General features: G+C 43.6%; 1 protein-coding gene across 4 annotated transcripts in view; it reads left to right on the top strand.

Annotated features, from left to right (window-relative positions):
- Window positions 1-705: 705 nt before the first annotated feature.
- LOC121276119 (dnaJ homolog subfamily C member 13) overlaps window positions 706-13,419 on the top strand; it is a 142,378-nt gene continuing 129,664 nt past the window's right edge. For 3 of the 4 annotated variants that reach the window (XM_041184108.1, XM_041184107.1, XM_041184112.1), the window contains exon 1: window positions 710-863. The gene's annotated coding sequence lies outside the window, so the exon portion shown is untranslated. Of the gene's footprint in view, window positions 864-13,419 lie in introns of all 4 variants that reach the window. The other variant, XR_005942609.1, reaches the window with a different exon arrangement.

Raw genomic sequence — 13,419 nt, forward strand, 5'->3', positions numbered from 1 at the left:
GAATTAAAGGGTTTTAGAAAAGCTGTCAGGTGACTTAAAAGAATCCATCAGCACTGATTCTATACTGGAAGATGTTAACAGTTTAACTCCAATGGACATGCCGCCGCACAAACCTACATTGAAGGAAGGAGCAATTATAACGTTACTACGGAACTTGAATACTAAACAAGGACTTTGTCATGGAATAAGATTGTTAGTTAGGAAGCTGTTTTCTTTGCTGATAGGTCGAAATGAAAACAGGCAGATTTCTGTTTTCTTCAGTGAAAGCTACTGAAATGAAAACAGGCAGATTTGAAGGAATTGGAGCGTTAATTCCTTGAATAACAGATGTAAATCTGCCCTTTTCAACTCAGGAGAAAACCGTTCCCAATGAAACGTTCATATTTTATTGGCTGTAAATAGTCATAAGCCCTGACTCATGAATTTGCATTTATATTCCTGGGGCCTATATTTACATAACTTTTCCCAGAATGAGAAGTCTTAATTGGAAAGAAAGACTGGAAATTCTGTATTTAATGCTGGGTGTCCATCAGCCCAGACAATCTCCCTCTTGGCTCCGTGACCTCGGCGTCGCGTTTCCGTGGGCAATGACCCGCCCCCCCCCCATCTCTCCAAACCAGTCGTCGCTTTAAAATGACGCCGGTTCCGCACGCCGCCGATCGTTGCAACTTCCGGTCAGGTCAGGCGAGGGTCCCGTGACGGCGGCGCATGCGCAGTGCCGGCTGTCTGAAAATGGCAGCTTCCTAGGAGAGGGAAGGGAAGAGCGGCGGCGACGATAGGCGCCGGAGGAGCGGGAGCAGACCCAGTTACACCGCGAGGCCCAGCTTCTCCCCTCCCCCCACCCCAACCCATCTCCGTGCCAGGTAACCGTCGAGGGGCCGTTGGATCCCGGTTTTAAATTTTGTGGAGTTTGTCAGGGGGGCGGCGGCGGCGGGTGACAGCGGCTGCGCTCGGTCCCCGCTCCCGGCCTTCACCCAACTCGCCTGAGTGTTTGGGGGCGGGTTGGGTTGCAAAGGACTGGCTTCAGCACAGAGCCCCGGGCCGCTGCAGCACCCAGTGTGGGTGGTATTGGTGACAGCTCCCCAATCCTCTGAGCCCTGGGCATGCATCCAACTCTCTCTCTCCCCCCCCACCCCCCCATCTCTCCCCCCCCACCCCTCCATCTCTCCCCCCCCCACCCCTCCATCTCTCCCCCCCCCACCCCTCCATCTCTCCCCCCCCCCACCCCTCCATCTCTCCCCCCCCCCACCCCTCCATCTCTCCCCCCCCACCCCTCCATCTCTCCCCCCCCCACCTCTCCCCCCCCCCACCCCTCCATCTCTCCCCCCCACCCCTCCATCTCTCCCCCCCCCACCCCTCCATCTCTCCCCCCCCCACCTCTCCCCCCCCACCCCTCCATCTCTCCCCCCCCCACCCCTCCATCTCTCCCCCCCCCCACCCCTCCATCTCTCCCCCCCCACCCCTCCATCTCTCCCCCCCCCACCTCTCCCCCCCCCACCCCTCCATCTCTCCCCCCCCCCCACCCCCCCATCTCTCTCTCCCCCCCCCACCCCCCCATCTCTCTCTCCCCCCCCACCCCCCCATCTCTCTCCCCCCCCCACCCCTCCATCTCTCCCTCCCCCACCATCTCTCTCTCTCCCCCCATCTCTCCCCCACCAACCTCTCTCTTTCTTTATCTATCTTCCTATTTCTTACTCCCTGCTCACATGTCCTCTTCTTGATAAAAACAAAAAAACTGCGGATGCTGGAAATCCAAAACAAAAACAGAATTACCTGGAAAAACTCAGCAGGTCTGGCAGCATCGGCGGAGAAGAAAAGAGTTGACGTTTCGAGTCCTCATGACCCTTCGACAGAACTTGAGTTCGAGTCCAGGAAAGAGCTGAAATATAAGCTGGTTTAAGGTGTGTGTGTGGGGGGCGGAGAGATAGAGAGACAGAGAGGTGGAGGGGGTTGGTGTGGTTGTAGCGACAAACAAGCAGTGATAGATGATCCCCATCCCCACCCCCTTTCTGTTTTCCCCCCTTTTTTTTCTCCCAATAAATTATAAAGATTTTCCTTTTCCCACCTATTTCCATTATATAAAATAAAAAAAAACCCACTAGAGCTATACCTTGAGTGCCCTACCATCCATTCTTAATTAGCACATTCGTTTAGATAATATCACCAACTTTAACTTTAACACCTATGTGTTCTATTGTACTATTGTTGTTGACATCTTTTGATGATCTGCTTCTATCACTGCTTGTTTGTCGCTACAACCACACCAACCCCCTCCACCTCTCTGTCTCTCTATCTCTCCGCCCCCCACACACACACCTTAAACCAGCTTATATTTCAGCTCTTTCCTGGACTCGAACTCAAGTTCTGTCGAAGGGTCATGAGGACTCGAAACGTCAACTCTTTTCTTCTCCGCCGATGCTGCCAGACCTGCTGAGTTTTTCCAGGTAATTCTGTTTTTGTCCTCTTCTTGAGTTGTGTGCTGGAGATTTGCAACCGTTTTTGTGCCGGTTGGAACGGAAATCAGCGCTAATGCCTGTGCGCGCGGCTTGGGGAATAAGGGAATGGTCGAGTCCACGAATTTCGAAAGAAGTAACACAGTAATTTCCGTGCTGTTATCGTCCTCCGCAAAACCTTTCAGGCATTAAAGTGTTGAAAGTTTTGCAGGCAAACTTGTGCAGCCAAGTTGCACTGTGAGGCCTCGCGCAAGCAGCAATGGGATAAATTGAACGGATAATCTATTTTTGGTGGTGTTAGCTCAGAGGCATGTTTGTCAGGGCACCAGAGGAACTTTCTGCCCTTTGAATCGTTCCATGGGATCCTTCCCCCGGAGCATGTAAATGTGGCCTTTGATTTGACGGCGGCAGTCAGCCTAGATTGTGTGCCCAAATGTGTAGAGCGGAGCTTGATTTTGCAACCTTCTGTCTTAGAGATGATGACACCTATGATGTACCATAATATAAGATTACATGACACATGAAGTTGAAAAGCATGGGCATTCTGCATTACCTGTCTTTGGTTTCTTGTGGAGAAAAATGGAGGATCTGTTTCCCTAAAGCTGTGGCTCTCTTGTCTCTTTTATTTTACTCTATTTAAATTTGGTCTAATTTTTCATTTCCTTGCTCTTTCCATGCCTTTACCCTGGATCTCACTGTCTTTCTCCCAATTTCTGCATGTCACAATTTTTTTTCTTCTTGCCTCCCATGGGGTTTTCACAGCCACTGCAAGTATGATTAGTAAGAAAAAGTAAGCGGAAGACAAAAGTTGAGGGCTTGGCTGGAAGAAAATGAGACTGTACTCGTAAAGAGGCTGGACTCTGGGAGCAGAATTTGTTGCTGGCACTTTGCAGCCCCAGACATCAGCTTCTCTGTTTTTCCCAGCCTGGCACTGGCTTCCCATTCCCACTCAACCAGCTTGGTAACTTTAGGCAAAGCATGCCACTGGCTGGATGAAATTGTTCTGTTGGCCGACTCTCTGACCCCCAGATTATGAGCGAGGCTCTGAAAAAAGCTTGCTGATTTCAAAATGCATATTCCCACCATCTGTTGGGAGATGCTATCAGTGAGGGTTGGAGGCATGGGTGAACTAAATATTTGTGTTGCAGTTCTTTTTTAATATATTACTAGACCAAATAGCTATGAGTATTTTGTTCTTTAGTAGCCTCAATTCAGCTAAGTTGGTGGTCAGTTGTTTCTGCTTTTCATAGATGTAAGAAATTCCTCAACCTTTTGCAAGAAGAGAAGAAAATGCAAAACAAGCTGTAAGCCAAAACGGGAAAGCAAAGAGCTGGAAGTATCACTGAAGAGAAACTGAAAGACTGAGAGTTAGAGAGGTGGGAGAGGTTAAGGATCAATGGTGATTGTGTATGAGTTTCTGTTAATGGAAAGTATTGAGACATAATGTTGCATGAGTGCAAGCAGTGATCAGGAGGGTTCAGTTGGAGGGCAGGGTGAATTTGGTGCTTACAGCATTAAATGAGTTTGACTTTTAGTGTTAAAGAACTGGCCTTGCACATCGGGGACATAAATTCAATTTGTGGATGACAAAAGTTGGAAATGTAGTTAAATGAAGGGGATACTAGCAGACTTATTTGGGAGGGCACCATCAGACTGGTGAAAGGGGCAATAAATAACGAATGCAATATAATCCAGAGAGGTGTGAAGTGATGCATTTTGGAAGGAGGAATACATAGAGGCGATAGAAATTAGATGGTACAGTTTTTAAGGGGATGCTGGAACAAACCTGGAGGGGGTTCATGTACATGAATGTTTTGAAGTGACAGGACAAGTTAATGTAGCTGTTTTTTTTAAAATAGCAGATGTGATCCTTAGCTTTATAAATAGGCAAGGAAGTTGTGGTAAGCCTTTATAAATCACTGGTTCGGCCTCAAATAGAGTATTGTGTCAGGTTCTGGGCATCATATTTCACAAGGAATACCAAACTCTTGGCAAGGGTGCAAAGGTACCAAGGAGGAAGGCCAGAGAAGACTGGACTTCCTCCTGAATGGAGAGGGTCAAGGAGAGATTTAAATGTTCAAATTGATGAAGGTTTTTGGTGAGAATTGAGTAGATAAGGAGAAATTCTCCTTTGGCAGGTGGATCAGTGACTAGAGGACACAGTTAAAATCATTCACAAAAAAGCCAAAGGAGGGGAAATGAGAACTTGCCTTACGTTGCGAGTTGTCACAATCTGGAATGCAATCCTGAAAAGGTGGCTGAAACAGAATCAATAGTCACTTTCAAAAGGGAATTGGATGATATAATTGAAAAGAATAAATCTGTAGGGCAATGGGGAAATAGCAAGGGAGTGATACTAATTAGATTTTTCAATGGCTGTGATTCTGAGAGGAGTACGTTGTATTTATTGTTGTTTGCTGTAATTGACTTCGTAATTGTGAATATTTCAAAGAGTCTGTTAGTACTTTTGCCTTTTTCGTAGCCAAATATAAATATATATAAATAAATATATATAAATCCTGTTGAAGGGTCATGAGGACTCGAAATTTCAACTGTACTCTTCTCCACCGATGCTGCCAGACCTGCTGAGTTTTTCCAGGTATTTTTTATTTTTTGTTTTATATAATTTTGCTTATCTGTTAGTTTGATTGGCTGCAGATTGTTTCAGTCTAGTCAGGATCTGTTAAGTGCAGTCCATTGATCGTAATGATATTACTTGTGTAATGTCAATATCATTGTCATACAGCATAAGAAGCCAAGTTCTCATTTAGTGCCTCATCCATGTCCTCTGCCTCCACAAGCAGATCTCCTTTTTGGTCCGCAATTACCGTCCTCCTTCCTTTGACTAACCTCTTAGTATTTAAACTATATGTTTATAAAAGTCTTTTGGGGTTGCTCTTATGTTAGTCACTCTTCTCATACTCGCTGTTCTCTTATTTCCTTTTTCCATTCTCTTCTCTGCTTTCTGTATTCTGCTTTTCTTTTTCCATGCTATAAACCAAATATTGTACAAATGATTGCATAGGATATACAGCATGGGAACTGATGCAGACCATTTGGCCCAAATTGTCCATGCCGGGTGTTTATGTTGCTCTCGAGCCTCTTCCCATCTTTTCTCGTCAAGAGGGAATTGGATTATTACCTGAAAAGGAAGACGTGCAGGGTTACAGGTAGATGGTGGGGGAATGGCACTAGGTGAAATGCTCATTCTGAGAGCCGGTTAATTGTTAAATGTGAATTGTAAACAGCAGTGGTCCCAGCACTGATCCCTGTGGAACACCACTTCCCACCTTCTGCCACTTTTTCCCCAACTCAACATTCTCTAACTATATGATATTGTCTATTATGGGACACCTTATTAAAGGCCTTTTGAAAATCCAGATAAATTGCATCTTCTGCATAATCATTGTCTCTGTTGCTCTACTTGCTCTGTTACAGCCTCAAAAAATTTGATAGGGTTGGTCAAGCAAGTGTTTCCCTTTTGAAATCCATGCTGATTATTCATTATATTTCTCATTTTTAGATATTCTCTTATTCGCTCTGGTAAGGATTCCATTATTTTTCCTATCACTGATCAGCTGACTGATCTTCCCTGGATATGTCCTTCTCCTGTCTCAATTGTAATGTTCGTTGTGTCGTAAATTGTCTCTGAAACGTATTACACTTCTCCCACTTCATTCTCCAGAGTTACATGCAGTGCTGCTTCCTTTCTTGTTGTGCTGGAAACATACCTGATAAACTTCTCAGTACTCATTTCAGGAATATTTTTCCCTCCATCCTCTTTCTTGTCTAATCAAAGACCCCTAGTATCACTATATTGTTTTCACTTCTTTCTGAAATATGTTTGCAGAGTTGCTCTTAGCTCAGGTTGATTTGGGAAGGAGATGAATCTTAATCTGAAACCAACCCCCACCCCACTGCCTTTCCAGAAACCATCAACAAATTTCTTTTATGAATTTGTGCACAAGATTGAGGGGCATGGGCAGGGTGGATAGGGAGCAACTGTTCCCCTTAGTTGAAGGGTCAGTCGTGAGGGGACATAAGTTCAAGGTGAGGGGCAGGAGGTTTAGGGGGGATGTGAGGAAAAACTTTTTTACCCAGAGGGTGGTGACGGTCTGGAATGCACTGCATGGGAGGGTGGTGGAGGCGGGTTGCCTCACATCCTTTAAAAAGTACCTGAATGAGCACTTGACACGTCATAACATTCAAGTTTATGGGCCAAGTGCTGGTAAATGGGATTAGGTAGGTAGGTCAGGTGTTTCTCACGTGTCGGTGCAGACTTGATGGGCCGAAGGACCTCTTCTGCACTCTGTGATTCTGTGAATTATTCCTAATATAAAAATGAAGGATTGGAAACAGTCCAGCTGGTATCCTATATTGTCACTTCTATACACTGACCTTTATTCCCCCGTCCACCAAACATATAATTTCCTGGGATATGTGAAAAGAACTGGGGGGAAAAAAACATAGGTCAGTTTAGGAAAAAAGCCTCTGGGAAAATTCTACTCTGACCCTGAAGAGGATCAAACAAGTTCCAGGAGACCAAATTGACTGGGAGACCCATTTCTCCCCCACCCGCTTACTTTTTGTTTGTAGTTATGTCGGCCACATTCAGGAGCTCATCCAGGTCCTCGTTTAACTACCTGAAGTGGTTGCAACGCCCACTGCATGTGTTGGGATCATATTCTATAGGTTAACGAATGGTTGCTCCTGGCGTTTTATTTAATTCTATGTTTGTGTAAGGTATGACCACTATCCCCATGTCTTCCTGAACCTATTTGGCTTGAATCGCTTATCCACATGGGCTCTCTCTAATCCTTTTGTTAGTTTTAAGTTATTAATCTAATGAATTCTAAGCTAAAAGGCCTCTGCTTTCTATGTGTTGTAAACAAGAGGCATGGCCAAACTGCGGCTTGTGAACCTCATGCGGCTCTTTGACACTTAAAGTGTGGCTCGGAGAAAAATATTGGCTGAATACCTTTTTGCATCTCAATTTAATATAAACTGTGTTATGAAACCCAAATTTACCTGCTTGTTCGGAACAAAGATAGGGATCTCCAAGCCCCAGCAGTCTTTGGACTCCCCATGCATGCACAGGCTGGGAACATGCGCATTGCAGCAGCTTTTCTTTCTTCAGGCCCTATGCGCCTGTGCATAGGAAAAAAGACCATGAAAACCTGGGTCAGGTGACTGGGTGTGAAGTGCCATAGTCAGGAATTGTCCCAGGGAGAGGCCCCAAGAAGTGTCATAGAGGCAGGGAGAAGAGACAAGGGACAGGAACAGGTCCTAGTTGAGTTAAGAAAAGGAGAAGCAGTCTCCAAGTAAAGAAAGTGATGTGGGGAGCAGTTTTTAAGCGAAGTGGGTTCAGGAGAAGCTCTGGTAATCGAAGAGGGCTGAGGAGAAGCCCTGAAGAGCCAAGAAGGCAGCTGAAGGTTGGTGACTCTGTGCTGCGGGCCCTTGGGGCAAAGGTACCCCTTTGGAGCAGCAGTGTCATGCTTGGCATGGCCGAAGAACTAAAATGTGATTTAGTGTACGTGGGAACCCAGGGGTAAGGAATCTTCGAGGGCGAGGTTGAAACCCTGTGAGGTAGACCATTCTTGAAGCCATCCGAGTTGGAGTGACTTTTGGAGAAAACTCCAAGGCGGGACCTTAGAAGATGAAGATTGGAAACCCCCATATATGCCCAGGATACAAGTTTTGTTTAAAATTCAAAAACATAAGTTGCATTTAAATAACTTTAGATTTAAATGTCAACTCTGTAAACTTTGTGAATGAAAATGACATTTTCAAATTGTAAAAACTGAGGGTATGAAACTGAAAACAGAAATTTTAAGCCAGGATGGGGGGAAGATTTTGCATTCGCTGTTAAATGTGGGAAACCTATGTGCTGATGTCCCACTCGATAAATTTGTCAGTGTTGCAACGAATGGAGCACCTGCAATGGTGGGGAAAAACGCCGGCCTAATTCCAATCTTGTAAAGTGATCCCAAATTTCTGGAGGTTCTCCCTATTCATTGCATCATTCATTGTGAACAACTAGCAGCCAAATACTTCAAGCATCAAAATGGTCCTTGAAGTTATTAATTTCACCCGATCAAATGGGAGGAGGACTCATCAACAGTTCAAAAATTTTATTGAAGAGTTGGATCTTGAAGACAAGTCTGAAGACGTCTCTCTACTGCATTGTGACGTGGTTGTTAACCAGCATTGTCTTGAATAGGTTTGTGAAATGGTTGGAACGTGTCATTGTTTTTCTTGAAGAATAGATCCTCTCCACAGCTGGAAGATGATGATTGGATGCAGGATCTGATGTTGCTTATTGATATTATGAAGCATCTACAAATTTTCAACTGGGCGCTCCGGGGAAGGAGAAGATTATTTCTGACCTTGGACAGTTTTCAGTTTCCAGAATAAAGAAAGGCTTTTGGAAAGAGACATACTGTCAAGAAACTTTAACTATTTCCCCACCTGTCAGGGACGGTAAACACATTCCCTGATATTAATATAAAAGATCATAAGCTCAAAGAAGACAGAAATTATCAAGCAGTCTTTGTAATTTTCAAGAGATAAAAACAAAAAAACTGCGGATGCTGGAAATCCAAAACAAAAACAGAATTACCTGGAAAAACTCAGCAGGTCTGGCAGCATCGGCGGAGAAGAAAAGAGTTGACGTTTCGAGTCCTCATGACCCTTCGACAGAACAGTTCTGTCGAAGGGTCATGAGGACTCGAAACGTCAACTCTTTTCTTCTCCGCCGATGCTGCCAGACCTGCTGAGTTTTTCCAGGTAATTCTGTTTTTGTTTTGTAATTTTCAAGCCAGGTCTGATGACTTACAGAAGTTGAGATCCTGCTTCATCTCTCTTATAAAACCACTGATCGTTGATGTGGTCAACGATGGTTGCCTGGTTCTCGCACCACTGGTTACAAAAACGTTTGTGTAGAAATGAAACTATTGGACTTCCAGGAGGACCAGGGTCTAAAGATGATGCATCGGTTGCAATCTACAATCCATTTCTGGAAGCAACTGCCAGAAACAAAATACCCTCAACTCAAAACTAGTGTGTGACTCATTTCAATTTTTGGCACAAGGTATGCTGTGAATCGCTGTACTCTATAATGAAGGTTGTACGGTTGAAACGTCATGCAGTCCTTACAGATCAACATGTTATCAGCTGGATTTTCAAAGACTTGAGGCCAGAATGGAGTCCCACAAGACCTCTACTAGCAGTAATTGGACTGTGTAAAGTTTGTTCATGTCTTGTGGCTTTCAAACATTTGAAGATTATTATATGTGGCTGTCAGGTTCAGTAAGTTTGGCCACCCCTGGCCTGTAAGCTAGGTAAGGAGCTAGTGGCTCTTCTCTAGAGCCTCCAACACCTACCATATGAGAGGGCCAAAGTTGGACTCTGTTTTGTATTTAGTCATCCTAGCAATAAAACCTAGCATGCTTTCTGTTTACTGGGCACGGACCTTCAAAGCTTAATGTACTAAAACCCAGGTTTTTCTCAAGTTCATTATGCTTGAGCATACAGCCCTACATAGTGCATATATACCTGGTGGTGTTCCTACCGCCTGAACAACACTCTGTTTATTTATATTAAATAACAATTGCCAGATGTGGACCCATTTTCTCCAACACACCTAGATCTCCCTTTTTAATATAGTTTTCTCATCTAAGTTTTTACACAAACAAGCAGCTTTGTATCAACTGCGAGCTTGCACCCTTCCCCTAATGCCTTCATCCGGATCATTAATAAAGGTGAAGAACAGCTGTCTGAACACTGAACCCTGAGGGGCTCCATTAACATCTGTTCCCTAAGAAGATGAAATCTGAAACACAAACTGAAATCCTGCAAACACTCAGCTTGTCAGGCAGTATTTGCTAAGAGAATGTGATTCTACGCTTGGAAGACGAAACTATCTTCTCTGTACAAGAATTCATCCAATTTCTTGCCCAGCCCAAAATCTGTCATAAAGATAGAAAATGCTGGAAAACACGCAACCGGTCAGTCAACAGCTGTGGAGGGAGGAAAAGTTAACATTTGTTTGGTAGCTTTTCATCAAAACCTGTCCATTGATCCCATCAGAGTCGATCTTATTAATTAGCCTATTGTGTGGCACGTGGCTGAAGGGTTGATGAAAACCGAGATATACAATTTTTATTCAGTTCTCTATCACTCCTCCAAGAAATCCAACTGGGTATGAACAAAAACACAATATTTCATTGCTTGAAATCTGAAACAAAAATGAAAATCCTGCAAAAACACTCAGCTCGTCAGGCAGTATCTGTCAAGAGAACGTGATTCTACGCTTGGAGGACAAAACCCTTTCTTGGAACTTTGTTACCGAAACAACAAAATAAAAGCAAGTGCTGGAAAAACTCAGCGGGCCCAGCAATGTCTGAGAGAGAAACAGTTAACATTTCGAGTCCAGTATGACTCTTCTTCAGAACTTTTATTCCAGATTTCCAGCACCTGCAGTGTTTTGTTTTTAGTTGTTACTGAAACATTGATTTGTATTGTCTTCATAGATTCTGAATATTTGTACCATTTTCTGTTTTGATGAAACATGAATCAAAAAATTATGTCGAGATTCTTTAAGTCTTTCCTCTATTAGGGTGGTCATGCAGTTTATCTCAAATGATCCCTCTTGGCTTATTCTAAGACTGAAAGGTTAGTCAGGAGTCAGGAATTAGAGTGAGAGGAAGCTAGCTAGAAATGTAAAAATGGACAGCAAGATTCTACAGGTAGTTAAAAAGGAAGTGTAAGTAAAGTGAGTATTGTCACTCTCTAGAGGACCAATGGGAAGTTAATAGATAATAAGGACATGGCAGATGAAATGAACAAATATTTTGCTTCTGCCTTCACTATAGAGGATACAAAAAACATTCCAGTAATAGCTGTAAATCAGGAGGTGGGACAGAGAGGGGAACTTGGTGAAATTACAATCACTAGGGAGCAAACTGATGGAGCTGCAGGCTGACAAGTCTCTGGGTCCTGAAGGACTTCATGCTAGGGTCTTTAAAAGAGGTGGCTAATGAGGTGGTAGATGTGTTTGGAATTTTTGAAAATTAACACCTAGATTCTGGAAAGGCTCCATCAGACTGGGAAGTAGCAATTTTAACCCCTCTATTCAAGAAGGAAGGGAGGCAGGAAACAACAGGCCAGTTAGCTTGATGTCTGTTATGGGGTGGGTGTTAGAATCAATCGTTAAGGAGGTTATAGCTGGACACTTAGAGAAACTCAAGGTAAACAGAAAGAGTCAGCATGGTTTTGTGAAAGGGAAATCATGTTTAACCAATTGATTGGAGTTCTTTTGAAGAAGTAACATGTACCGTGGATAAAGGGGAGCCTGTAGACGTGTTGCACTTGGATTTCCAAAAGGCCTTTGATAAGGTGCCACGTTAAAGGTTATTGAAGAAAATAAATGCTCATGGTTTAGGGGCTAATGTATTAGCATGGATAGAAGACAGGCTGGCAGAAAACAGAGTATGCATAAATGGGTCTTTTTCTGATTTGCAGGATGTGACAAGTGGAGCCCTGCAGGGATCTGCACTGGGGCCTCAATGTTTTACAATTTATATCAATGACTTCAATGAGGGGAGTGAAGGCATGATAGCTAAATTTGCAGATGAGACAAAGATAGATAGGAAAGTATGTTGCGAAGAGGACATGAGGTTGCAGACGGATATAGATTGGTTGAGTGAGCGGGCAGAAATCTGGTGGATGGAGTATAATGTGGGAAAATGTGAAGTGGTTCACTTTGGCAGGAAGAATAAAAAAGCAGAGTATTACTTAAATGGAGAACAGCTGCAGAATTCTGCCGTGCAGAGGGATCTAGGTATGCTACTGCATGAGTCACAAAAAGTTAGTATGTAGGTACAGCAAGTAATTAAGACCAATAGAATCCTATCCTTTATTATGAGAGGAATTGAACATAAAAGTAAGGATGTTATGCTTCAGTTATACAGGGCATTAGTGAGAGCACATCTCGAACATTGTGTGCAGTTTTGATCCCCTTGTTTAGGAAGGATGTAAATGCATTATAGGCTGTTCAGAGGAGGCTTATTAGACTAATACCTGGAATGAGCAGGTTGCCTTATGAGGAAGATTAGACAGACTGGGCTTGTTTCCACTGGAGTTTAGAAGAGTGAGGGGTGACTTGATTGGAGTATATAATACCCTGAATAGTCTTGACAAGGTGAACGTGGAAAGAATGTTTCCTCTTGTGAGTGAGTGTAGAATTAGGGATTGCCCTTTTAGGACAGATGAGGAGAAATTTTTTCTCTTGGCTTATGCGGCTTTGGAATTCTCTGCCTTAGAAGGTAGTGGGAACGGGGTCACTGAATATATTTAAGATAGAGGTAGATTGCCTAACAAGAGTCTATGGAATTGAAGGTTATTGGGGGTAGGTGGGAATGTGGAATTTGAAACACAAACAGATCAGCCATGATCTTAATGAATGGTGGAACAGACTCGAGGGGCTAAATGGCCACTTCCTCCTATTTTGCATGTTGTATTCTGGCCAAACTAAGGGGCCTGTAAGTTTCAGGTTTTGACCTATTTCACTTTTTAAATAGTGGTACCACTTAAGCCTCTTCAGTTGATGGGAGCAATTCTGGACCTCAAGGAGCAGTTAAATAAAACGAGCAAGTGGACATTTCCGGGGCTTGTCAGTTTTTCATTCGAATCTGTGGAATGCATTAGAGTTTGAATTCCTAAGCTAAATTTACAATACTGTTACTAACTTTTAACCAAAGTTTAAATATCTCGTGCTTCAGAGCTGTTCATGGTACGTATTTGTGCCTCAGTAATGAAACATTGAGGGGACTTTATGGTAAAATAAAGTGAAGTTTTTTTTGGGCTTTTGATCTATATTATTGAGCTCCAGTACAGTGTGAAAGTGATCTAACTTGTGACTCAGTGATCAGGACTACATTAACATACACGTTTCTAATGGAGTTCC

Source organism: Carcharodon carcharias, chromosome 3 (genome assembly GCF_017639515.1).
Source record: "Carcharodon carcharias isolate sCarCar2 chromosome 3, sCarCar2.pri, whole genome shotgun sequence".
NCBI classification, from domain to species: domain Eukaryota; kingdom Metazoa; phylum Chordata; class Chondrichthyes; order Lamniformes; family Lamnidae; genus Carcharodon; species Carcharodon carcharias.